Raw genomic sequence first — 24,454 nt, forward strand, 5'->3', positions numbered from 1 at the left:
AAGTCACATAAAAGGGAGTTAATAGGCAATCAAACACATCTAAGTACAAAATAGGGTCAAATAAAAAAATATATTTAGATATATAATAATCTGTTTTGTGGATTAAGCTCAAGTTTAAAATAATCCTATGTCACATTTGTTCTTGACCTGCAGTACATTCTTATTCATAATTCACAACCTGGCTCCCTACTGCTAATGTGAATAACTTTATAATTAAGCAAAGGTGGTAAAATTGGAGAAGGACAGCCAAGCAGTTTAAAGACAAATTGGGGCAATGGCATCAATGCCACAAACCTCAACCCACATTAAATTTTGGTCAGAATGAAAGAAACCTGGAATTAAAAATGCCTTTACAATCCAAACTGTGATTATTTTACACTGACTATGCTGACTATGCTGTCTCTTTGATCTATTGAGTGCTGCAATTGCTGTCATCAGAAATATTTTGACAAATAATACTGCAGGGTTTCACGGAAATGTCTCATTCATGTAAATGTACACTGGAAATTAAGGGGGGGGAAATAGCTTCATTTACCATGTGCAGGTTGACAAATATTTTCAACTTAACACAACTTCCTTTCATTACAGCATTCTACTATTCTGCAACAGCTATCACTCAGGAAGTGCTCCATTCGTATGATTTATGGATAAATGGACTAAGGGGACATGGCAACTAAAGGCTGAAGTGGCAGAAATTCCTTTGTAACTTGAAAGACAACACTAATGTTCCATTACCTGCATGACTGCAGTGGCCTATGTTATTTGATGTGATTGACTCATATTCAAGTTATTATACAGGCAAACCAGAGCAATGGGCCTTTGTGCAAATGCACATGGCTCTTCCATTTTAAGGGCAGATGTTGCTGCTGGCTAAAACACTAAGTTACAAACCTTCCCTTTAGTCTCTCAGCTTCAAAAAGCAATTCACGTCTCCAGAGACTTCCTGTGGTTGAACTTCAATTAAGCCTAGAAGAAACAGTCAAAATCCATATCCAAGTGCTTAAATATTTCAGTATGAGTGAAATCAAGCAGATGGGAAATGATCTTCTGCAGCAGATTCAATGCATTTGTACTCTAAAAATGCCACAATGCATTCCAGAATAGCTGACAGACTGACACTGGCCTTGTGTCTTACAGTAGGTGAGGAAACCACTGGCTGAGTTCACATTAAAAATACATCTGGTTAAAAAAATCCTCTCAGCAAATCTGTTGAAACTTGGTTACATTTCACAGAATCACAGAACTTTTACAGCACAGGAGGCCATTCGCCCCATCATGTCTGCGCTGGCTCTCTGAAAGAGCAATTTACCTAGTACCACTCCCTGGTCTTCTCCCCCTAGCCCTGCACATTCTTCCTTTTAAGATAATAATCCAATTCCCTCTTGAATGCCTCATTTGAGCCTGCCTCCACCACGCTCTAAGGCAGTGCATTTCCAGATCCTAACCACTCACTGCGTGAAAAGGTTTTTCCTCATGTCACTATTTCTAAGCACCTTTGTGCAACTGCAATGCAAGGTTCAAACATGAAAGCTGCCTTGACCTAATTTCTCCTGCTTCACCACTTCACACAAGCAGGTCTACCCACAATTTCAATTTCCATCTTAGAATCAGGCTGACATTTATGCATAGCCTGTACCAGTAATTCCTGCCAATCTACTATGGAGGTGAGGCCACCCCAATACTAAAAACTAGTGTATATCCTCCAGGGAAACTATAGGGTCTATAGTTTTAATACAGGGTTTTAACTATCACTATGTATACTGACTGCCTGCCTCCATAGCTGGAAGAGTAAACATTTGCAAAATCATAGAGATTGGGAAAAGGGAATGAGGAATACAAGAAAAAAGTAAAAAGGAAAGAGGCAAAGAATTTTAAAAGGGGCAGAGAAAGAGAGATAGAAAGAGAAAAAAAAGACAGAATAATACAATAATGCCTTTTGACCATCCCCTATGAACACAACTGGTCAATTTTAGCCAAGTGCATGCTTTTGGCATGACTCAATACTTCAGGCATGCTTGGTATCTGTCCTGTCAACAGTGAACTTCATTATTTAATTCATTCATGGGATGTGGACATCACTGGCTAGGCCAACATTTATTGCCCATCCCTAATTGGGCTTGAGAAGGTGGAGGTGATTCATTTTCTTGAACTGTTGCAGTTATGTGGTGTAGGTACACCCACAGTGCTGTGTTAGGGAAGGCGTTCCAAGATTTTTACACTGTGAAGTAAGGGAATGGCAATATAGTTCCAAGTCAGGATGTTGTGTGACTTGGAGGGAAACTTGCAGATGGTGGTGTTCCCATGCACGCGCTGCCCTTGTTCTTCTAGGTGGTAGAGGACGCAAGTCAATACATCTTGTAGATGGTACACACTGCTGCCACAGTGTGTCGGTTGTGGAGGGAGTGAAGGTCTAAGGTGATAGATAGGGTGCCAATCAGGCAGACTGCTTTGTCATGGATGATATTGAGCTTTGAGAGTGTTTCTGGAGTCGGCCAGGCAAGTGGGAAGTATTCTAACACACACCTGAATTGAGCCTTGTAGATGGTAAACAGGTTTTGAGGAGTCAGGAAGTAAGTTACTCGCAGCAGGATAACCAGCCTCTGACCTGCTCTTGTCCCTGCCCAACAAACAGTCTCACATTACTGATCACCAGACTGCTTTGGATCACAAGCACCAGACCAAGCTGGAATCATCACCTACTATCAGACTTCGGATCCTTCGCACTCAGCCATGAGATGGGTGCCATAATTCCCACATCAGTCTTGGCCTCCAAGTTCAAGAGAGCAAGTTCAAGACAGGACCGAATTCTCAACCATTGAACTAGCTATCTTTGTTCACCCCTTAGCTAGATTTAGCTTATTCTGAAACTTTTTCATGTAAGGAGAGATTTTTGTTTTTTGTGTCCACTTGCTGGCACACAATGGACTTGGACCTGACGCACCTCCCGCTCCTCATCATCCTTTCATTACCACCTGTCCCTTCCCCCATTTCCCATCTCACCTAGCCACCAACACCCACCCACCCTACCGCTAGCAAAATGCTCCATTTGGTCCTCACCCAACTTCATCTCCTGCTACCACTGCACAGTACAGTCCCTTCTGGACAAGTCCACAGCTCCCTTTTCCTACATCCTAGGTATTCAATGACACTCTTATCATGGCATTTATTGCTCAATCGCCAAGAACATCGAAACCAAATGTCTTAGTTTCCTCTCCTGATGAACTTCCCACCAAGCTCACTAGGGATTAATCTCATACCTGTCCCTCATTCAGTTTCCAATGTCCCCCTTTTCTTCGCCCCTACCCCTACTCTTGGGTCACCAACCTATAAGATATTCCCGCTGTCATGGTCCTGTAGTTTTTATTCGGAATATGCGGTTTGCCTTTAAGGCTTGCAAGGGATCAGTATTGCTTTAAGAGCTGACAAGGCTTAGGAGTTATAGGAAGGTGCATTTTTGTTGCCTTAGAAACAGCCATTTGGAGACTGCGATTAAAAGGGTACATTCTCATTACCAAAGATAGAGCCACTGGGAGTGAGCCTGATGTGATACATTTGTTACAATTCAGTTTTGAACTGGCAGTTAGTAAGACAGTTTGAACACACAGACAGAAGACAGAGGACACAGCTGTGATGAGCACACCTGAAAAAGAGCTCTCTACCATTTAAACTGAAGGAATAGGATTTTAGTCTGATTATTATTATCTCTCAAAATTCTAAAAACATCAAGCAAAGACAGAGATCTCTGGTAATTTAAAGTGAAGAAAGGGAAGTTAGACTGTGACAATCTTTTATCCCTTAAAAAATTCTAAAGTCAGACTGATTCTATTGAAAGTGTTTGCAAGTTGTTAATTGTTGAAATTCGCTGGAGAAGGAAGCATCACCTACTGAAGTTAGACTACGGACTGTTCTACTGTGGAAGAACCTTTTTTCCCGCTTCGGACGACTGTGAGGACTTCAAGCAACCTCGGACTGTAAATCTGCAACGTCTCTAATTTTTTCTATTTTAAATGTTGTTTATAGCTTCATAGTGTTTAAGAATTTAGTTCTTTTAATTAAAGAGTTAATTTGTTGATTTGAAGACACCTGGTTTGGTTATCCTCATTCGGGGGTTAATAGATGGTACAATTTGGTAGGTCTTTCTTTGATTTCTTCTTTTGGGCCTCCTTATCTCGAGAGACAATGGATACGCGCCTGGAGGTGGTCAGTGGTTTGGAAAGTTTTTAAATGATATGTTAGCCGATCTGTGGAACGACGGGATTGAATTAACAGTGCATTAGTCCCACCACAATCAGAATCGTATATTTTGATTGGGGGCTTTGTCAGGAGCCGTAACACCGCCCTTGCAAACAAAGCTATCCTTGACCATGGTTTCATCTTCGATGCATCAAATATCATAAACCTGATTAAAATCTGACCAACAATCAGTGGTTGCTTCCCCTTCACTGAACATTTCCTACCTAGTCACTATGGTTCTCATCAGCAGGTCCAATCTTGGTTTCCATATACTCCTCTGGTATCTGCTCAGTAAAAGAATTCTTCCCTTTCCTTCCCTCCCACATTCCCTTTAAGCCCTCATTCACTACTAGCCCTCTTAACCAACTGTAATTTCTTTGTCCCCAACCTCTGCATTAAGTGACTCCTCGTTCTCAGTTACTAAGCACTAATGTCCCTTGTCCCTTTTCCTTTCCACCCTCCTGCCCTCACTCAGCAAACCAACTCTCCCCACATTGGGCGGCGCAGTGGTTAGCACCACAGCCTCACAGCTCCAGTGACCCGGGTTTGGTTCTGGGTACTGCCTGTGCAGAGTTTGCAAGTTCTCCCTGTGACCGTGTTGGTTTACGCCGGGTGCTCCGGTTTCCTCCCACAGCCAAAGACTTGCAGGTTGAAAGTAAATTGGCCATTGTAAATTGCCCCTAGTGTAGGTAGGTGGTAATAGAATGGTAGGGATGTGGTAGGGAATATGGGATTAATGTAGGATTAGTATAAATGGGTGGTTGTTGGTCGGCACAGACTCAGTGGGCTAAAGGGTCTATTTTAGTGCTGTATCTCTCTATGACTCTCTCTATGACTCACCTCCTTGATCTTGCCACCACAAAGGACTTTGCCAATCTCTTTCTCAATGATCAGGCCAATTTCATCACTTCCTCATCTCCAACCCTAGTCTCCAACACACTCTCTAACTCTGATCTCCCTCTTCCTTTTCTTCCAACCAACATGACACCACTGTCAGTCAACCTGCTCAGCAGTTCCTTAGGTTCTGCCTTCAACATCCTCATATCATTAGTCTCCTACCACCCAATGACCCTGCGGTATAGTCCCTAACATCACACGCTGGTGTCAGAGGGCTTCGGCACATGATAGGTATTGACGTTTACCATCAGATTTGAACACTGTAACCCCCCTCAGTAAACCAAATCCTTTCTCTGCCCCAGGATCATCCTGGAGGGCAAAAGATACTAAACATCTCTCTTCAGAATGCCCTCTTCAACACCTTCCCTTCCGCAGTCACCCTCATCTCTCACAGCAAGTGCAAAACGTTAATAGACAGCTTCATCTCAAACACAAACTATCCACACAGCAGCCTAATTCTTCCACTAATGCTCAGTATCAGCTACCCTGCTGAAGTATGCTGGGAGGTTTTCGATGTTATAGGTCCTGAACACTATACACTGACTTATAAAACAGTTAATAAGTACATTTTCAAGATGCAGCACCAAATGGTTGTCTTTACAACTGAGGCAATCGTGTTCATGCCACACGTTGGGCATGACAACAATATTTCTTGGGTTAGCCTCAGCACCCAGCAGCCTTTACTTTCACTGCAGGAGGACACCTCGGAGGGGTCATGCTGCGAGGCAAAATGGGTGGAGCTCAGGAATAGGAAGGGTGCAGTCACGATGTTGGGGGTTTACTACAGGCCTCCCAACAGCCAGCGGGAGGTAGAAGAGCAGATATGTAGACAGATTTTGGAAAGATGTAAAGGTAACAGGGTTGTAGTGGTGGGTGATTTTAACTTCCCCTATATTGAATGGGACTCACTTAGTGCTAGAGGCTTGGATGGGGCAGAATTTGTAAGGAGCATCAAGGAGAGCTTCTTGAAACAATATGTAGATAGTCCAACTAGGGAAGGGGCCGTACTGGACCTGGTATTGGGGAATGAGCCCAGCCAAGTGGTCGAAGTTTCAGTAGGGGAGCATTTCAGGAACAGTGACCATAATTCCGTAAGTTTTAAGGTACTTGTGGATAAGGATAAGAACAGTCCTCGGGTGAAGGTGCTAAATTGGGGGAAGGCTAATTATAACAATATTAGGCAGGAACTGAAGAATTTAGATTGGGGGCGGCTGTTTGAGGGTAAATCAACATCTGACATGTGGGAGTCTTTCAAACGTCAGTTGATTAGAATCCAGGACTGGCATGTTCCTGTGAGGAAGAAGGATAAGTTTGACAAGTTTCGGGAACCTTGGATATCGAGGGATATTGTCAGCCTAGTCAAAAAGAAAAAGGAAGCATTCGTAAGGGCTAGAAGGCTGGGAACAGATGAAGCACTTGAGGAATATAAAGAAAGTAGGAAGGACCTTAAGCAAGGAGTCAGGAGGGCTATAAGGGGTCATGAAAAGTCATTGGCAAACAGGATTAAGGAGAATCCCAAGGCTTTTTATACGTATATAAAGAGCAAGAGGGTAACCAGGGAAAGGGTTGGCCCACTCAAGGACAGAGGAGGGAATCTATGCGTGGAGCCAGAGGAAATGGGTGAGGTATAAATGAGTACTGGCATCAGTATTCACCAAAGAGAAGGACTTGGTGGATGATGAGTCTAGGGAAGGGAGTGTAGATAGTCTGGGTCATGTCGTTATCAAAAAGGAGGAGGTGTTGGGCGTCTTGCAAAGCATTAAGGTAGATAAGTCCCCAGGGCCTGATAGGATCTACCCCAGAATACTGAGGGAGGCAAGGGAAGAAATTGCTGGGGCCTTGACAGAAATCTTTGTATCCTCATTGGCTACAGGTGAGGTCCCAGAGGACTGGAGAATAGCCAATGTTGTTCCTTTGTTTAAGAAGGGTAGCAAGGATAATCCAGGAAATTATAGGCCGGTGAGCCTTACGTCAGTGGTAGGGAAATTATTAGAGAGGATTCTTCGGGACAGGATTTACTCCCATTTGGAAACAAATGAACTAATTAGTGAGAGGCAGCATGGCTTTGTGAAGGGGAGGTCGTGTCTCACGAACTTGATCAAGTTTTTTGAGGAAGTGATGAAGATGATTGATGAAGGAAGGGCAGTGGATGTTATCTATATGGACTTCAGTAAAGCCTTTGACAAGGTCCCTCATGGCAGACTGGTGCAAAAGGTGAAGTCACACGGGATCAGAGGTGAGCTGGCAAGATGGATACAGAACTGGCTCGGTCATAGAAGACAGAGGGTAGCAGTGGAAGGGTGCTTTTCTGTGTGGAGGGCTGTGACTAGTGGTGTTCCGCAGGGATCAGTGCTGGGACCTTTGCTGTTTGTATTATATATAAATGATTTGGAGGGAAATGTAGCTGGTCTGATTAGTAAGTTTGCGGATGACACAAAGGTTGGTGGAGTTGCGGATAGTGATGAGGATTGTCAGAGGATACAGCAGGATATAGATCGGTTGGAGACTTGGGCGGAGAAATGGCAGATGGAGTTTAATCCGGACAAATGTGAGGTAATGCATTTTGGAAGATCTAATGCAGGTGGGAGGTATACAGTAAATGGCAGAACCCTTAGGAGTATTGACAGGCAGAGAGATCTGGGCGTTAAGGTCCACAGGTCACTGAAAGTGGCAACACAGGTGGATAAGGTAGTCAAGAAGGCATACGGCATGCTTGCCTTCATCGGTCGGGGCATAGAGTATAAAAATTGGCAAGTCATGCTGCAGCTGTACAGAACCTTAGTTAGGCCACACTTCGAATATTGTGTGCAATTCTGGTCGCCACACTACCAGAAGGACGTGGAGGCTTTGGAGAGGGTACAGAAGAGGTTTACCAGGATGTTGCCTGGTCTGGAGGGTATTAGCTATGAGGAGAGGTTGGATAAACTCAGATTGTTTTCACTGGAACGACGAAGGTGGAGGGGCGACATGATAGAGGTTTACAAAGTTATGAGTGGCATGGACAGAGTGGATAGTCAGAAGCTTTTTCCCAGGGTGGAAGAGTCAGTTACTAGGGGACATAGGTTTAAGGTGCGAGGTGCAAAGTTTAGAGGGGATGTGCGAGGCAAGTTCTTTACACAGAGGGTGGTGAGTGCCTGGAATTTGCTGCCGGGGGATGAGGTGGAAGCAGGTACGATAGCGACGTTTAAGAGGCATCTTGACAAATACATGAATAGGATGGGAAAAGAGGGATATGGTCCCCGGAAGTGCAGAAGGTTTTAGTTTAGACAGGCATCAAGATCGGCGCAGGCTTGGAAGGCCGAATGGCCTGTTCCTGCGCTGCACTGTTCTTTGTTCTCTTTGTTCTTTGTTCCAAGAGCTGCCAACCAATCAAAGAGCCAGCAGCTCTTCAGGCCCAGCAGCGCCACCTGGAGAGGTCGTTCGGGGTGAGGGATTTCCAAAGGGACGGCCCTTTGCCCCTCCATGGGCAACAAAGTGCCCAATCACGAGGCACCCCCTGCGCCTCCCCATCAAGCCCGCAAGGAAGCTGCCAGTTTTTACAGGCAGTCTCCCATGTGGCAAAGGCCGCCCCGCCACTGGTAAAATACCAGCAGCGGCAGGAAGAGGCCCTTAAGTGGCCCCTGGACAGGAAAGCCATCCTCAACATTCCCTGCTGCTGATAAAACTGCAAGCCATTGGGAAGGCCATCCTCAGAGAGTTCGGAAAATTCAGCCCATTATTTCCCTTAGTCATTCTTCCACTTCCTTTTACTGAATCCGAAGTGTACGTGTACACTTTAAGATTTGAATTAACAATTAGTTAACAGAGCAAACAAATAATTTCAGCTGACATCTGGCTGAATTTGCAGCAGAGTCCTGTGAAACTGGAGGTCATGCCCTTTGCCAAGTTATCACTGAGTTTGTTGTTGTAATTCTGTCTGGAGCAATACTGGAACCCATAATTCACTCCCAACTGCTGCTTGGACTGATCATTAAATGAACTGACCAACTTATTTGATTATTCTAGTATTGTTTCCATTGTGCTAGACTGGGAAAGTGTAGTATAAGGATGTAAAGGGTTCATACCGAAGATAGTGAGAGAGATCCCTCACACTGTATGAGTGATGATGTAACAGTCACATGAGATAGGCTTGAGAAGAAGGAGGTATAGCAGCACAAAGGATGCTAGCTTAGGTGGCTTGCTGAGAGTGTATATAGTAACTGTAAACCATAAGGAATTGTTAATCAACCTTTACCGGAGTCTAAGACTTTCTCTAGAACACCCTACAACGCTACTAATACAAACCCAACAACGCAACAGAAAACATTAAGGTTGCCTGGCCAGAATTTCATGCACTAGGCTACTGCCACATTCAATAAAGCAAAAGTATTGGGAAAGGAGGGAGAAGGTTTGCTAATGTTGAAGATGCAGAGCAAAACTATGAAGCTGCAGATAAACTGGGTGAATCAATCTGAAGGCCAAGACCACCAATAAAAATAATTATGTTCCTGCCCTCCTTTGCAATGCCTGAGCAACTGCAGTGCCTAAGAGCAAGCCATATTTAAATATGAAATGGGCACAAGACTCTATGCAACAACTAGTCAGAGCACATTATATCTCTTTTGAACCTAATGATAGCTTAAAAGGAGGGACTAAATGCCCCTATTGAAGGAACACCAGTAATAGACGATAATAAAAACATAAACTTTAAAGGAGACTTAATGATTCAAATAAAAATAACAATCCCGGGGGTGATAATGCACTCCAGTTCTCCTGGTGCCCAGCGGTTGTGGAAGGCCTCAAGCATACTGGCGGACACCATGTGTTCCCTCTCTAGGGACAGCCGAGTGCAGACGTAGCCACAGAAGAGAGGCGGACAAGCGAGCTCAGCACCCTCGATCGCCTGCTGCCTGGACCTGTTGATGACCACCTTGGCCAGGCCCAGGAGTAATCCCACAAGGAGGTCCTCTGATCTGCCCACTCTCCTCTGCATTGGATGGCCAAAGATCAGGAGCATGGGACGGAAGTGCAGTCAGAACTTGAGGAGCAGCCCCCTCAGTCGGTAAAACAGGGGTTGCAACCTCATGCAATCTATATAAATGTGAAACACGGACTCTTCTAGGCGGCAGAAGTTATAGGCGGCCTGGGAGTCCGTGAATTGACTTAACAACCTATTGCATGGGACTGCCACATGCAACACCCTCCACAGGGAGGACTCCCATATAGCGCCCCTCCCACCAGGGGCCCCCACCTCCTCCAGATGACAGGATGGAGCACTACAGTGTGTCTAGCCGGCCGGTGAGGTAGTGGAGGGTGTGCAAGAGCAGCTCATAGGGGGCTGAATGCTTAGACTGCTCAATAGACTTCAATGGTCCGAACGTGGGGCACCAGCATCCAAGGTTCAGATAATGATTCCATAATAGACAGCAAAGTGCAAATTCCACCTGGTGTCAAATGCTCTAATATATTTTAGATAATGGAGTGCTTTCCTTAAAAAAAAAAGTTAGTTTTCATTTGTATTAAAACTCAAAGACCATCCTTTCTCATTATAAATCCTGTCTCTTAAAATCATCATTTTGAATGCTCAAATTATATTGCTTTGCTGCTTTTTGCATTCCCATTTACATAGAGTTTAAATTAATTACTTTGGATTATGTGTCATATTCAGTGCTGACATTGCAGAAATGGCTGAGGAATCTAAAGATAGTCAAGTTCTGTTTCAGTTAAACACCACGCCAGACAAATCCATTACCCGCAAGTCACAGAGATGGTGCCACTTTTAGTCTTTTATCTGATTTTCACAGCCTACCTGTACTTGCCCGTGCTATACTACACCATTACCATCATCATCCCAGCTAGACGATCCCTCAGATCTCAATCTAATATTGATGGAAAAGTGCAAATTTATACAAAGTGTAAATGCTAAGTGGAAGAGCTCAGTCCCCAGGGATTGACTACCTGCCAATCAAGTGGAAAACTAAAGGCCATCCACCAGTCAGCAGTCATTTATAATCTTCAGAGAACCATCTGAGGCCTGGAGATAACATACAATAAAGAACAATGGCAAAAAAGATTTTTATTTACACTGTGTTTCATCACATCTCAGATGATGTGCTCATACAATGTTTCATGTACAATGATCTGCTGGGTCAAAATCCTGGAGCTCCCTTCCTAACAGCACTGTGGGTGTACCTACCCCACATGGATTGCAGCGGTTCAAGAAGGCAGCTCACCACCACCTTCTCAAGGGCAATTAGGGATGGGTAATAAATGCTGGCCTGGCCAGCGACGCCCAGATCCCATGAATGAATAAAACAAAAATTTACTTTGAACTACATGACTGCTCGCATAGGGAGGTCGCCTCATTTTACTGGGCGATCTCCTCGCGTGGCAGAGGCCCACCCCGGCCCAAATCACTGGTTTAATTCCAGCGACGGCAGGAAGAGGGCCTTAAGTGGTTAATAATAGGCCTCTTAAGGGCCTCAATTGGCCTCTGAATGGGAAGGCCGTCTTCGGCCTTTCCTGCCCTCGACTTAATTGCAGTGTATCGGGAAGGCGACAGGTCCTCTGCCTCTCACCGCAATTCTACAGGCCGCCCCCCCCCCCCCCCCTTCTCTAATTTATCCAATATTCTTCCCATTTCAGCCCGATTGCTTGCTCTCATTTTGCAGAATGTTGTCTTGCTTGACAAAACCCTATATTTCTGAAAATATCCTTACAGCACTAATAGTTTGCATAACACTTCAGTTATGAAGCACAGCTTCCAAGCATGCCACTCTGACACATCCCACAATGAACAAACGGTACATGGCTTCATCTTGTCTCCAAACAAAGCATGTTTCCTTCACATCAATTATACATTTAAAGAATTACATCGGCAGTGGTCTTTAAAATTTACCAATGGAGCTTTGTGGTGCCAAAGGCCTACATTTGTCTTATATGCATCTCTATTTTCCAACAGGTTTCCACTTACTTCTAAATACACTAACCTGGATGCCATTGCCTTGCAGCTAAATGGAGGTCTGCAGCCTCCAATGGGCCTTGAGTTCAAACAGCAAATGATGGAGATAGAAAAAACAAATAGGGGGAGTAGGTTGTACTTTTCAGTTTTTGAGTTGAAATGTAACAGTATCTCCAAAAACATGGAGTGAAGTGCATTTTATTAAATACCTTAACCCATTAATATATAGCGCAGCATGTGATTTAAAAGAAATCCTGGGAAGTTGCTACATTCCCCGCAGAAATATCAAAAGACCAAGATTAAATTAATGGTGCAAAGAGAAAGGAAGATTTACAACCACTCTGCTAGAATCAGAGTTCAAAGATGGAGCGGTCTGTGTTGCCTGCTCGGCTCAGTTGGTAGTATCCTCACTTCTAAATGAGTAGTTTGTGTTTCAAGCTCCACTTCAGGAGTTGCGCACATAGTCTAGGCTGCCACTCAGTCTTGGATAAGCCATAATTTCCTCCAGCTAAAATTGAGAAACACAGTCAATTTCTTTGCCCCCCACAGGTCCCTGAAGGTGGCAGGACAGGTAGCTAGAGTGGTGAAGAAGGCATATAGAATGTTTTCCTTTATTGGCCGAGGTATAGAATTCAAAAGCAGGGATGTAATGCTAGAACTGTATAAAACGCTGGTTAGGCCACAGCTGGAGTATTGCATACAGTTCTGGTCACCACATTACATGAAGGACATAATTGTTCTGGACAGAGTACAGAGGAGATTTACAAGAATGTTGCCAGGGCTTGAAAGTTGCAGCTATGAGGGTAGATTGGATAGGCTAGGGGTTGTTTTCCTTAGAACAGAGGAGGCTGAGGGTGACATAATTGAGGTGTATAAAATTATGAGGGGCCTAGATAGAGTAGACAGGAAGGACCAGTTTCCCCTAGCGGAGAGGTCAATTACCAGGGGGCACAGATTTAAGGTGATTGGTAGAAGGGTTAGAGGCGACAATGGGAAAAATATTTTCACCCAAAGGCTGGTAGGTGTCTGGAATTCACTGCCAGGAATGCTGGTGGAGGCAGAAACCCTCAATTCTTTTAAAAGATACCTGGACATGCACCTGAAGTGCTGTAACCGCCAAGGCTATGGACCAGGCGCTGGAAAGTGGGATTAGGTTGGGTGGCAATTTTTTTCGGCTGGCAAGGACACAACGGGCTGAATGGCCTCCTTCTGTGCCGGAATTTTTCTATGTTTCTATGGTTCTACCCAACAAACTCTGCATCCTTGCCACTAATGTCATTCTGCTCTCCCGCCATTGCCTCAGCCAGAACCAGCATTCACAACCCTATCAAATCTGATTTGACTCAATGGGGAGTTTCTGACCTCATTCTCTCAATTACAAGAACAAACTACTTCTATCTCCTCCCCTTTCTCAGCCCATCTGCATCCATGTCATTATCATATCCAGACTCAACTATTTCAACACCCTCCTGGTCTGCTTTCCATCTTCTGTACCAATCAACTCACCCAAAACTCTGCTGTCAAAACTCTTTGTCTTGTACCAAGACCCACTCACCACTGTCCTTGATAACTTACATTGGCTCCTAGTCACCCAACCTCAAAATTAAAATTCTCATTCTTCTGTTTAAATTCAGGCATGCCCTTGCCCCTCCCTACCTTGCAACCACTTCTAGACAAACAACACCCATACCCTCCTACCCTCCTCACCACCCCGACTGTAATGTACTGCAGTGGTGACTTCACCTTTAAGAAACCGTACCTTTAAGAGATCAGGGCACTGATGCAACTGATGACACCATCAAACACATATAAGGAGACACCATGTTGAGACACAAACTCAGTACATGGCTTTACACCAGCAAGGAAAAGAGCTGTATCTGAGATCATACAATGTAGATATGTAAGACAACAAATAGTGTTTGTGTTGAATCCGAATATAAAGCCTACGGTTCTCTTTATCGAAGACCTAAGAACACAGCACAATACTACACCGACCACCCCCTAACACAGTTTCTTTGACCTTAGCTCAGTGCATCTCCCACCACTGCACTGCACCCCAACCCCGCCACCCATCCCTTTGGTAGTCGTCCCTTCAGCTATATTGGGCCTATGCACTGAAATTTCCCACCCATTCACTGCTCCACCTCCCTCACATACTTTAAATCCTTTCTAAAAACCCACCCCTATTATCTCCTACATTAGCTTGGCCTCAATTTATTGATTACAGCTCTGAAGCACTTTGGCACATTTTCCAACGTTAAACACAAGATAAGTGCAAGTTGGTGTCGTTAATAAGAGATCACATTAATGTAAATTCTTAAATTTTGCAAAAAGTAAAAAACGGATTTTGAAGTACTGAAAAAGAAAGATTGATTTGCTTATTATCCCAGTTACACATACATTTATAATCAGCACAACAATGTGAGAATATATTTTATTGCTACGTTACACGATCAGACACGTTTAAAATTCTTTTCAAGTTTTCACACATCAGTATTTGCCTGCTGCTTCAATTGCCATCAACTATATCTTTAAATGGCAAGTACAAGGTCCTTGACCTGTAATGGTACGATAGTCCCTCTTAAGTGCCTGATCCCAGCGGAGTGGTGATTGGCAATACATAACTAAATTCTATCTCACCACCACATAAAACATTCACATATCACAGCACTAAAGCTCCACTTTGAGTCAGTGCTAAGAAACACCAACATTTTTAGTATGAGATACATTCATAAAAATATAAAAAAAGGTTTACCCCTCCCCCATTCACCATATTACAGGCAAAGCAAAATCAAAACAAAGAGCCAAAACAGCCGGTTAGCCAGGACTTACTGGAAGCAGTCAGTATAATGCATCAATTACACTGTGTGCCTCAGTGTGCCTCTCACTGCTCAACTGACTGGTTCTTTGCTCGACTCTAACAAAATGGACATGTAAACTGAGCACAGAATTATTAACAAAAAAAAATGACATGCTTGCTTCTTTCTTCAAAACATGGTACTGCATTAGTTTCTTGCTGCTATGACTAATTAATTTAGGGCATCCCAGCGTTTGGACATTAACTTGTCCTCAATCAAACCCACGAAGCACGGAGCAAGAAAAGACTGCACCAGAGGCGATGGTCTGATACTGCCCCCAGGGTGGGTGTTGGAAACTGATCAATTTAAGTGCCAGGCTCCATCAGCACAAACATAAAACAGCTACTGTTTTGCTAGCTGGAGTGGGTTCCGAAAGCATCAATAGCGTGTTTCATGCAGAATAGCCATTGTCCGTTACAGGCCGCTTTTGTGACATCAACAGTCAACCACAGCAGCTTCCATGAAGAATGTAAAGAATGCGGGCCAAAGAATGTGAACCAAGTTCAGGTCTTCAGATTTCTGTCCAATCAGGCAAGCAGAACAAAGAATAGAATATCAGCAAGACAGCGCCTGCCTTCCAACTGAGTCAAATCTAATAATTACCATTTGCTCTGCCAAAGCTTCATAATTGTCCTCCTACTGTACATCTTAAGTTACAAATTTATAGAAGGCCTGGAGTGAAACTTTGTTTATAATACAAAAACAGTTCTTAAAGTATGCAAGAATTTAATGCAAAAATAGTGTAAATGAAAAGTCAGGACTCAGTGCAATTCCAGAGCAAAGTGAAGTGGCAATTGCTAGTGTCATAGAGTCATTTGTGGCACAGAAGGAGGCCATTCAGCCCATCGCATCTATGCCAGCTCTCTGCAGAGCTATCCAGTCAGTCCCACTCCCCTGTTCAATTCCCGTACTATTCACCGTATTTATTAATAACTTAGATGATGTGATAGAAAGCCACATATCCAAATTTGACGACAACACAACGATAGGTAGCTTTGTAAGCAGTGTAGACAGAAGCGTAAAATTACAAAGAGATATTGATATTATTATGGGCAAAACGATGGCAAATGTATTTCAATGTAGACAAATGTGAGGTCATCCACTTTGGACCTAAAAAGGATAGATCAGGGTACTTTCTAAATGGAGAAAAGCTAGAAACAGTGGAAATCCAAAGAGACTTGGGATCCAGGTACACGGATGATTATAATGTCATGAACAGGTACAGAAAATAATCAAAAAGGCTAATGGAATACAGGCATTTCTATCTAAGGGCGGCACAGTGGCGCAGTGGTTAGCACCGCAGCCTCACAGCTCCAACAACCCGGGTTCAATTCTGGGTACTGCCTGTGTGGAGCTTGCAAGCTCTCCCTGTGTCTGCGTGGGTTTCCTCCGGGTGCTCTGGTTTCCTCCCACATGCCAAAGACTTGCAGGTTGATAGGTAAATTGGCCAGTAGCAATTGCCCCTAGTATAGGGAGGTGGTAGGGAAATATAGGGATAGGTGGGGATGTGGTAGGAATATGGAATTAGTGTAGGATTAGTATAAATGGGTGGTTGATGGTCGGCGCAGACTCGGGGGGCCTGTTTCAGTGCTGTATCTCTAAACTAAATACAAAGGGGAAGAAGTCATGTTTCAGCCATACAAAGCCCTTGTTCGACCACAACTGGAGCACAGCGAGCAGTTCTAGGCACCATATCTTTGCAAGCATATATTGGCCTTGGAGGGAATGCCGTGTAGATTTACCAGAATGATACCTGGACCTCAAGGGTTAAATTACAAGGAGATATTGCATAAACTAGGGTTGTATTCCCTACAACTGGAATTTAGGAGGTTAAGGGGTAATTTAATTGTAGTTTAAGATATTATGGGGAACAGATGGAGTAGATGGAGAGAAACTATTTTGCTAGTTAGGGACTCTACGACAGGAGCTCATAGTCTAAAAATTAGAGCCAGGCCTTTCGGGAGTGAAATTAGGAAACACTTCTTGACACAAAGGGTGGTAGAAGTTTGGAACTCACTTCCACAAACAGCAATTGATGCTCAATTATTTTTAAATGAGATTGACAGATTTTTGTTAACAAACGGTATTTAGGGATATGGGGTAAAGGTGAGTAAATGGAGTTAGATCACAGGTCAGCCATGCTCTCATTGAGGCTCAAGGGGGTAAATGGCCTACTCCTGTTACTATGTCTAGCATCTTGCTGTAGTATTATATTCATATCTTGCCTTACCGTGTACAGTGTACTCAATCTCAGTAGCTACATAATACCTCTAAAACAAAATCCTAACCAGCAAGAATGGGTGAAGTGAGCAAAAAGATTTGCTTTGTAGTTCTAAGACTCTACATATCTTTAAGACATGGAATGTTTTATTTCCTTTGGAGGTTTCATTCAATTTGCTGCAATCAAATAATATTTTGCTATTATTGCTGGAATCTTAAAAGTGGAATGTTTGAGCATGTTCAGACACAGCCATTTGATCCTTTGAATAGATTCTTTAAATATATTTAACCCTAACCCTGGTCATGTTTTTAGTTGTCCTAATACAATTGCAAGTTCTCCCTGTGACCGCGTGGGTTTTCGCCGGGTGCTCCGGTTTCCTCCCACAGCCAAAGACTTGCAGGTTGATAGGTAAATTGGCCATTATAAATTGTCCCTAGTATAGGTAGGTGGTAGGGGAATTGAGGGATGGTGGGGATGTGAGAGGGTAATGGGATTAATGTATAAATGGGTGGTTGATGGTCGGCACGGACTCAGTGGGCTGAAGGGCCTGTTTCAGTGCTGTATCTCTAAATAAAATTAAAATAAATAAAATAAAATACACTCTACACCAGATGATCGTGCCAGTACTGCCATGAACAATTTTAAAATGTCACGAAGATGATTCAGGGTTTTAGTCGAGATGATGGTGTGGAGCAGGCTTGTTGGACCAGTTGGTCTTTTCCTGCCTATCAATATCCAATGTTCCTGTCCTGGAAGCCAACATGGGTACTTGAAGACAACTATAAACTACAACTGCATGGGTGTACACATGGGCAAAAATGAGAGCAATGACAAGCATGTTAAGTGTAATTACAGTCTACTTATAGTGCAATGATGTATAATGCCTCATCAGATTGAGAGATTAAGCAGTTTAGGCCTTTACTCTCTGGAGTTTAGAAGAATGAGAAGAGATCTAATTGAGTTATATAAGATTATTAAGGGGATTAACAAAGTAGACATAGAAAGGATGTTTCCTCTTGTGGGGCAATCTAGAATGAGAGGACATAGTTTTAAGATAAGGGGTAGCAGATTTAAAACAGAGATGAGGAGAAATTACTTCTCTCAAAGGGCCGTGAATCTGTGGAATTCACTACCCCAGAGTGTGGTGGATGCTGGGACATTGGGTAAATTTAAGGAGGTGATAGACAGATTTTTAATTAGAAATGGGTTGAAGGGTTATGGAGAACAGGCGGGAAAGTGGAGTTGAGGCCCAGATGAGATCAGCCATGATCGTATTGAATGGCGGAGCAGGCTCGAGGGGCTGAATTGCCTACTCCTGCTCCTAGTTCTTATGTTTTTATCAGACTGAATCATTAACATATTAAGGATGCCAGACAATTAGTATTAGAAATATCAGCCAAAGTTACAAATGACACTTTCTGTAACAGTGATCAAGGTATATTATTTCTGCTGTTCATCTCTGCAATCTTCAACATGGCCAAATGTACAATCTTCCTCCAATGCTTCTCCTCCATTGTTCTGTTCAGTGAGACTGTCTTTATTTGGTTTTACTCCTACCTATCTTATAGTTATGCTATCTCCAACAATGGCTACTCTTTCCATCCCAACACAATCTCTGCTGGAGTCCCTCAAGCATCCTTGAGTCTTGCATTTCTTTATCAACATGGTGTCCCTGGGCATTATCATCTGCAGACATGGGGTCATCTTCAACATGTATGCTGATGAAACTCAACAGTATCTCGCCACCACCTCTCTTGCTGTCTGTGCTGTCACGTTCTAGATGAGTTTCTCCAGACATACATCTGAAAGACTGAAGCAATCATCTTAAGTCTCCATCACAAAACTCTGCTCCCTTGCCACTGACACTGTTACCCCTACCTGCCACTGAACCGTGGCATCCTTTTCAATCCCATTTGCGTTTTCAGCCCCCCCAAATCCTCTCCATCACATACTCTGTTCTTCCAACTCTGGGCTCTTGTGCAACTATCCTCTGTTCATCCAAACACTAGCAATCATTCCTTCAGTCCCACTCTCTGGAATACCCTCCCTAAACCCCTCTGCTTCACCACCTTCCTCTCTTCCTTAACTTCTACCTTCAAAACATCACTGCCTCCATCCCAAGCTCAGCATCTCTGCTGTTGAAACCCTCACACTCATACCTCCACACTCAGCTTGCAATCACCCACCTTCCACTTTCGTTGAAGTCCAGCTCATCCAAAACTCCACTGCCCGCATCCTATCCCACAATCCATGCGACTCATCCATCACACCATCCTCACACCTTAAATTTAAATCCCTCCATGCTCATGCTCATCTCCAAACAAAGACAGACTCACGCTGAACTGTAACCCAATGACAGGGCAATGTTTAATGTAAACAAGGATGCTCTGCAGCTTGTTCTGTACTTTTAACCCTTTCGTATAACTTACTTGGCCTACGTAGACAGATTCTATAGTTAGTTCCCATTTCACAGGATCAATGTCCTATAGTTTTTGCAGCATTCTTGATTCACCTTATCTAGGCATAAAGGTCCATGGCTCTCTAGTCTTTCCTCATAACTCCTACTCCTACCTCAAGCACTAGGGATCAGCCTTGTGGTCTGTTGTACACTGCCTCCTGTACTTAATTCTCTCAGTGAACAGAACTGGACTCATCATTCAAACTGCAGCATGACCTTTGCACTGTACAGTTTGATCAAAAATCAGTGCCAATTAGTTGAACTTGTAGGTCTGTAATTGCTAGTAACTGGATCAAGACTGTCCAAGCTCATTTCAATTAAGAACATTACAGCAAGCAGACAAAGCAATGTCTAAACCCCTGCTCTACCAAGTTCCACCAACTTTCTTTTTCACATTCCCACTCGTTGAGCAAGATTTTCCCACGGAATTCAGGACCAAATGGCAGTCCCGACCCCACACTTGCTGGGAGCCAGACCAGCAGAGCTATTTTCCCAGGGGCAGCTTCCCAATTGGCCGCCTCTGAGCTCAACGTCCTATTAGGATTCCTGATGCTGCCACATAGGGCCGGCAGCTCTAGAGCCTTAATAGCCTCATCAGGAGAGTTGGGTGCTGCTGAGGCAGGTAGGAGACCAGGAGGGCACCGCGGAGACATAGAAGTAATTAAATATTTCAGTGGGGTGAAGGCAGCATGCCTCGGATCGGAGGGGAAATCCTTCCAGTTGGGGCTATGAGGGTGCCTATCCTGCCCCCAGCCCCCACTTTGGGGGACTGGAGCCTACCCAGCACTGGCGGCCCCTGGGACAACCGAAGCGTGGCCATCTCCACTGAGCTGGTGGCCTCCAGATGTGGCAGGGGCGGGGGTGGGGGGGGCGTGCTCCTCCACTGGCAAAACGCCAACAGTGCCACAAAATCATCCCTAATTGGAGTCTCAACTATTCAAATTGCCTACCCATCTTCGTGCAGCGGGCAGGCAATCTGCGTCCCAGGCCGACACTGGGAAACCTGCCCGATGGCAGGAATGCATCAGAGAACTGTCTCGACGCAGTTCCTCCTATTTTCCAGGCCCCTGCCCCCCAAATCCACCATCACGGGGCCAGGAAAATTCAGCCCATCATGTCAGCAAAGAACAATCAGGAGGAGAAAAAACTCCCTACAATTTTTCATTCTTCCCTGTGGAGAAATATCTTCCCACAATAGCACATTTGAGCTCATTGACTTATTCAGTGGAGAATTGAGTGTCCAAACCAATAGTCTATCTCTCTATGACAGTGTACTGGAGCCCACTTAAGTAAGAATAAAAGGATTGACATTCATACACACTACAGATTACAATCAATTCAGGGAAATAAGGCAATGCACAACTCTGTCCATAGACCATTATTGGTTTTGGAGAGGAACAAGCTAGCCTATCATTTATATTTACAAATCAAATGCATCAGAAGTCACCTCATGTTTGTACATTAATCCATTGCATCCAGTCAACATCTGAACCAAGTTATTTAATATGCAAATCAGATATCAAAAACAAATCGAAGCCCAACACAATGGCTGCTCTTTGCACACTTGATTAATAAAATAACTGTTTGCCTTGTGGGAAAGAACTCCATTGATCTTGTGCATTGGATTCTGCTGATGGAAACCGTGAACAATGCTTTGATAAATAGGAGTTTCCTAAATTTCAAGAGTTACCAATTCTCCTGTTTCAACCAAGTGTTTCCACGTCACAGGGCTGAAACTAGACGCAGGGGCCTAGGATAGGGGAGAAAAAAAAACACCCACTCCATCACCTTTATTCAGTTGGAAGATAAGGAAAAAGACTAGCTAGGATTTTGTACGCTGCAGTCTTTCGTTCAGAATCAGTTTAAATAGTACACCAGCCAAGCACAACTGCAAACTATGAACTGGATTTTTTCTTCTGTGCAATTATCAATTTCAGCCTGAATAATGTCTGGCAACTTGGCAGTTTCCACTTTTCAGGAAAGACAGGAGTGCAGAAAGGGCAGTCAAGGTGCATACTTAATCAGCAAGCAGGCAAGTTCCATTAGCCTCCTACTGCATCAGACCAAGAAACATTGCTGCTTAAACATGGCAATGAAACATGTTCTTGAAACAATTGATCATATTGGCTTGTCAGACAGATCACTTCAAATTACCATTTTCTTGCTGCAATTGCAAGTTTCTGCATTTTTTCCTCTTATAAACAATAATATTCTTAATTTATTACTCAGGAAGGAGCTACTGTTTATACAATTAAGCTTTTTGATGCACCATATTTCAGTTCTGTCAGCGCTGTACAGCTTAGAATTAAACATTAGCACCACAGTATTGTATCTGAGAACGCAGCATACAAACAGAACAAAGACATTCCTTCGACACCAGTATAAAACAATAGGACCCATGTACCAAAATTCATATTGTAATAACTTAAGCAATACTTCACATTGACAGTTCCTATTCTTAAAAATACAAGATACCTAAAAGTAGTGTAGAAAAATGTAAGATGTTGGCCTTGACTCAGTTGGTAGCACCTGCACCTCAGAGTGAGAAGGTTGTGGGTTCAAGTCTGACCCAGAAAGCTGAGCATGTAATCTAGGGTGAACCTTTAATGGAGTGCTGCACTGTCAGAGGTGCTGCCTATTGGATGAGTTGTTAAGTTTCCATCTAAATTAATTTGCTCTTTCATGTAGTTTGTAACAGGTAGCGGCAGCCATCAGTGTGGGCTTGATGTTATGCTGAGATTAGGCAGTTAAATTAAAGAGCACTCAGGATAGTCATCAGCCTCAGTGCAATGAGACCCAAGATTATAAAGAAAAAGCTAAGAATTGGCAGTGAATTAGGACTCTGGAGAAGTGGCCAAGAGGCAAAGAAACTTGCACGTAGAGAGTAGCAACATGTAAAATAGGTATGGTTCGTTCTTCTGAATGAGCCAAAGATTCTCAGACATGGGCAGCAAACAAGTTATTTTCACATACAAGCAGCCAGTTAGCATCTTGGAGACCTGCTTAGCATTTAAAGACTTAAATCATCTCAGATCTGGTCCCTTTCCCACCAGTACAATATAAAAACAAGAAATGCTGGAAATACTCAGCAGGTCTGGCAGCATCTGTGGAGAGAGAAGCAGAGTTATCGTTTCAGGTCAGTGACCCTTCATGAGAACAGGTGTATACCTAAGTTTAGCTCTGATTGTACCATACTGCTGCTAGCATTAGGGCAGATCACTGAATCTTTGTGTACTGTCAGTAGAAAATCCCATAGGAAGAGGACTTTTAGCTGTAGCACAAAGAGGAGAGCATGGTCCAGTATGGTGCATGAACAGCTACACAGAGGTATGATTGGGACTCGGAGTGGGGGGGGGGGGGGGGGCAACGCTGCAGAACCCAACATCTCTCATTGCCATCTATTTTGCATTGCAAAGGGGGAATGAATGGCAATGAAGGAGAAAGGGAAAGGAGTAAATGGACAGCAATAAAAGGAGAGGAGGGGGGAAATGATAATAGTGAAGGATGTGAAATGGCAACAAAGGGGAAAGTGTAGGGGACAGAAACTGGGAGCAATGTTTGGGGGGAGAAGGGAAGGGGAGTGGTAGGATTAACAAAGATTGCGGAGAGGGAGATTGTTAGTATGCACTCAGTTGGAGTACAGAAAGAGAGCCAACAGGAACTGGCAGAGTGTATGAGTACTATCTTAATTGGGTTGAATTGATGGAAGACAGGGAAAGAATGCCAATAGGAACTGGAAGCATTGGAGGAGAGAAAAACGATACAAGGGTGGAGATTTTGATGAGTGTCCCTGAACCAATTCCAGAAAGGGTAGACTACCTTCCTGAGCTGGTTTGGTTGAGGGTGTTGGATGTTGAAGGGTGACTATTGAAGTAATCTTTGCATAAAAGTAATGGTCTTGTTGGATTATTAACATTAACTGCCATAGTATTTCCTTTATTTAAAAATAAATGTATTAATTAGATGCATGTCCATAATTAAATGAGCCAGAATGCATATTTTTTAAGTTAGCAATTCAAAAGTTCTCAGGGGAACATATTTCTGATGCCTCCTGGAAATTCACAACCAAGTTTGTACTTTCAATATTTGGATTTCCCCTACAGCCTCTCATGTACTGATGTGTTTTTCCTTCAATACTAGAGAGGGAATGTTACATATACCTGCCATTTAAGAACAGGAGTAGACCATTCAGCTCCTCAAGCCTGCAACACCATTCAATTAGATCATGATTGATTAAAATCACAAAACCTGTGTAACTACTTGTTGCCACGTTTCAGAGCTGATCGAATTCTATTTGGGCACTGTGCCAGCTTTTAATGGTTTTCTCAGGCTGGCATATATGTATTCAATTCCAACTAAAAGCGAGAGTGCAATATACCAACTGCTAACAAAATCAGAAAAGACATTTAAACAAAAAGTTATTAAATAAAATCAGGATCAAAAAGACAAAAAGCAAACGGATATTGAAATTAAATACACATTGCTACATAAGGAATGCAAAGGAGAGGTCAACATGTCAGTCTTTTCTGGAAAGTTAAGACTTTAGAATAAGAGCCACGGAGATTACTAGCATCTCTGGGACTGTATAAAGACTAGAAATGTCCTTTACACTTTGAAGTGCAAAGCTTCTAAGTCTCTAACAAAAGTTCACAGTTTGGTCCTAGAAATAGTAAAAAATTTCAAAAGGAAAGAATGATTAAATCCTGTAGCCACTCCACTTTGGTGACTTGCGACACTGCAGTAAAAGTCAAAAATGACTGAAGAGACAGGATCAGATCAGAAAAGTAGAACCTTGGACCAGTACTAGGAGAGGAATTCATTCCTTCATCCTCTTACCACACATGCAC

At 43.4% G+C, this 24,454-nt stretch overlaps 1 protein-coding gene across 7 annotated transcripts in view; it reads right to left on the bottom strand.

The window, feature by feature from the left end:
- Positions 1-24,454, bottom strand: part of fmnl2a (formin-like 2a) — a 282,512-nt gene that overhangs the window by 200,364 nt on the left and 57,694 nt on the right. Inside the window, exon 1 of one of the 7 annotated variants that reach the window (XM_068035315.1) lies at positions 14,903-14,959. The exons of the other annotated variants lie outside the window; for them this stretch is intronic. The gene's annotated coding sequence lies outside the window, so the exon portion shown is untranslated. Of the gene's footprint in view, positions 1-14,902; positions 14,960-24,454 lie in introns of those variants that run through there. 7 annotated transcript variants of the gene reach the window in all.

This window comes from Heterodontus francisci, chromosome 7 (genome assembly GCF_036365525.1).
Source record: "Heterodontus francisci isolate sHetFra1 chromosome 7, sHetFra1.hap1, whole genome shotgun sequence".
NCBI classification, from domain to species: domain Eukaryota; kingdom Metazoa; phylum Chordata; class Chondrichthyes; order Heterodontiformes; family Heterodontidae; genus Heterodontus; species Heterodontus francisci.